This window comes from Mus musculus, chromosome 9, assembly GCF_000001635.26.
Source record: "Mus musculus strain C57BL/6J chromosome 9, GRCm38.p6 C57BL/6J".
NCBI classification, from domain to species: domain Eukaryota; kingdom Metazoa; phylum Chordata; class Mammalia; order Rodentia; family Muridae; genus Mus; species Mus musculus.
Genome location: NC_000075.6, coordinates 122,680,009 through 122,683,728, shown reverse-complemented (window position 1 = coordinate 122,683,728; position 3,720 = coordinate 122,680,009). Strand labels below are relative to the sequence as shown.

Below are 3,720 nucleotides of genomic sequence, written 5' to 3'. Positions count from 1 at the left end.
CTAGTTTCAGCAGATTGGACACCCATCTTCAGAACTGCTCAGGCGCCTACACACATGGTACACATAAACTCACATAGGCAATACACATACATAAATAATTAGAGTTTAATTAAAACTGGTTTTACATCCCCCATACACATGCACACACATTCACACCCACACATATACACACTTAAAAAAAAAGTAATAGAAAAATAAAAGGAAAGGAAACAAAGGGGGAAAGGGCCTGGTTCTATAGTCTCCGTGTGTTTCCAGACCCTCTGAGGAGACATTCAATTAAGAGTGCTCAGCCTTTCTAAGGGCCTGAGAACATCTTCTTCTTCCCTCACCCTGGGAGACCTGTTTGTTCTGTTGCCTTTGTGGGAAGCTAATGCTGCCTGGAGTTGGTGCTTTCTTCTGAAGTTGAGCTTTGTGTTACAATAAACAGCAGCCTCAGTTACACCATAGGGCAGGAGCTGGAGAGTAAGCAGAAGTGGTCTGGAGCCAGCGGGAGGAGTCCTGTAAGGACTGGAGGGGTGGGGTAGGGTGGGGTAAGGTGGGGGTGGGGCGGGGAGGGGAGGGGTGGGGTAGGGTGGGGAGGGGAAGGGTGGGATAGGGTAGTGGGGAGAGGGGTGAGGTGGGGAGGGGTGGTGTGGGGTAGGGTGGGATAATGGGGTGGGGTATGGGGTGGGCTGGGAGGTTTCCTCACAGGCAGGTGCTCTTGCTGGCATCCTGGTGCTCAGGTGTCTGGATGCTTGTTGCTTGCTGCTCGCTGCTTGCAGTGCAGTGTGGCCCTGGTGTTGTGAAGTAGCCGTTCTCTGATTGGCAACGGCCTGATTCACAACACCAGCTGTCCCACAACACCATGCTAGAGGTCTCTGAAGTATGGAGAAGGGGTCGCCTCTGCTGTACGTGCATCACTGCACCTCTGCTCTACGTGCATCACTGCTGGGTGGTCCTGGGAAGGCAGATGATTGATGATCCAAAGGTGGCTCTGCAGAGCTGTTGCTGGGAGGAGGGGAGACAGGATGACAGTGAGGAGTAAGGTGGGACCAGGGTGCTTACAGATCTTCCTTTCATCTCCTATAGCAGACTTTTCCTGTGTGTGTGTGCGTGTGTGTGTGTGTGTGTGTGTGTGTGTGTGTGAGAGAGAGAGAGAGAGAGAGAGAGTGTGAGAGAATATGTGCATGTGTATGTGTGAGTGTGTGAATGTGTGTGTGGGCATGTGTGTGAGAGTGTATGTATGTATATGTGTGTGTGTAAAAGTGTGTGAGTGTGTGCATGTGTATGTGTGATTGTATATGTTTGTGTAAATGTGTGTGTAAATGTGTCAGGATGGGTGAAAGAGTGTGTGTATGTGTTGGGGTATGTGAGTATGTGTGTGAATGTGTGAGTGTGTGTAAGTGTATGTGAGTGTGTATGAGAGCATGTGAATGTGTGAGTGTATGTGTGAATGTGCTTATGTATGTGTGAGTGTGTATGTGTGTGTGTGTGGTCAATCTTTTTGTCATTCCTCAGGAGCCATCCATACATGACAAGGCTAACTGCTGAGGACTCAAACTGTCAAACAAACCAAAAAAAGAAAAAAGGAAAAAAAAAACTGAGATAGTTATCAAGTAGCCCTCATGAAAGCCACTTGCTTCAGGGACCTAAATTAGATTCCTAGAACTCACAAAAAGCCAGACATAGTGGTACATGTTTGTAATTCCAGCACTGAGAGGTAGAGACAGATGGACCACTCAGCCTAGCTTACTTGGCGAGTTTCAGGCCAATCAGAGACCCTTCCTCAAAAGCTGAGGAGGAGAGGGTTGACTTCTGAACAACTACACACACACACACACACACACTTACATGCCCCACCCCACCCACCCACACACCAGTAAGCCATCATGACCACTGGCCTCTCTGTCAGCAAGTAACCTTGGAAGTTTTTCCTTTCAGTATCTGCCTGGATTTTATTACTTTTATGAAATTACTAAGCACCGACTGACATGAAATGGCATTAGAGGTTTAATTCCCATTTCCAGATGTCAATAAATGCTTTAAATAAACAGCTCTTTGGCTCCAGTGGCTCCTGCCTGCTTTGTAGTTGTTATCATCCAGTAAAAAACAAAAACAACCAAAAAAAAAAAATCACTGCCTTCCATCTTAGAATCTGCTTTAAGGACACAAACCTAGCAAGTTCCTAGCACTGGCACAGAGGTCCTGTCAAGGGTCTGGAGGCGCTTTGAATAAGTCACCCACTGTACTCCATATTGTGCCACAAGGGCCACCTGAGCCTCCATGTTCAGAAGCACCTCAGTTTCCTGCGAGGGCACTGTGAGTTGCATAGTGTAGGCTGCCATGCTGCGGTATTTCTAGCCAGAATCTGCATCCCAGATTCCCATCAAGGGCTCAAAATTAAATATGAAGCTTTCTGTGAACAGGGGCAGAAGGATGCTGCTGCCATTGGACTTGGGGTGTTGGCTAGGCACTGCACACCTCAAACTCTGTGAGAGTCATGTTCTGTGTCTCGATGAGGACATTAGAAATTGGGAAGGCCAGCGTCATGAAGGGTCTTGTGTGGGGAGGGTGGCGGGGTCTCACAGCGCTGTCATTGCTCATTTGTTGAGGGAGGTCTTGGAGCATGTGCCGCAGGTTCCACCCTTGTTCTACTCTCTAGACACTGAAGATGAACAAGCGGCTGGCTGTGCAGCACCCTCCTACTGCAGTATGAACCAAGTGTGTCTGGGCAGCTTCCCTGGTCTGCCCTTTCCTTCCTGGGTTCCTGGAGCATTTATGAACCTTTCTAGATTTTAGTTTCAGTATCCACCAACCAATGTACTGAGCTCAGAAAGCCTGGCACAAGCAAACACTTGGTAAGTTGGCACATTTGATGGTGACTATTGGTGCTGACCGAGTTCATGTGGCTGACTCTCTAAGGACTGGGTAAACAGTGATCTGCATGTGCTTTCTGTGGACTGTCCTGGGGGTCAGCACCACCTGCTCTGAGAATAAGCCAGTGGCAGACAGTAAGGCCAGCTGCTTGTAAATCTCAGTGAGCAAGCAGCGGAGAAGTTAGTCATAGCACAGGTAACACACGCCTTTGCTCAGGATTCACAGAAAGATGGTGCAGCTTCTGGGTGACACATGAGCACACTCCAAAAAAGTAAAATTTCCAAGCCCCTTGTGTTGGCATGACCCCAACCTTGCACTAAGAGACAAGGGTCACTCAGAAACAAGGGAGAGGCTGGGGGACATAAGGAGACCATCTGTAGCTAACTCTGCTCCTTAGTTTAGAAAATGATTATCTCAAATTGAGTAACTTATGTATTAACTTGTAACCTTTGCAAAGATAAGCCCTGGCTGGCCTTATCCTCTCAGCCCCCATAACTGCTTTGGCTCTAGCTCCTTTGTGTTGTTGTATACACACACACACACACACACACACACACACACACACACACACACACACACGGATGTCAGAGGTCAACCTATGGTTTCCTTCCTCAGAAGCTATCTACTTTGTTTGTTTGAGACAGGGTTAATTGCCAGCACAATGACTGGCCCATTAGGCTAGGCTGGCTGGCCAGGGAGTCCTGTCTCCACCTCCCTGGTACTGCGATTATGGGTATGCACCATCACTCTCAGGTTTTCATGGGTGTGTAGTGAGCACTTCGCTGATTGGGCCATCTCCTTAGCCCTCTGACCTTCAAGACTCTGCTCCTATCTTGGGGCAAGCCTAACAACTTAGAACCTATA

The 3,720-nt window shown here is 48.3% G+C and overlaps 1 non-coding gene across 1 annotated transcript; it reads right to left on the bottom strand.

Moving 5' to 3' along the window:
- Positions 1-754: 754 nt before the first annotated feature.
- Mir138-1 (microRNA 138-1) lies at positions 755-853 on the bottom strand. The gene has a single exon (NR_029819.1). It is a non-coding gene; the product is annotated as a microRNA 138-1 (primary transcript).
- Positions 854-3,720: the final 2,867 nt, after the last annotated feature.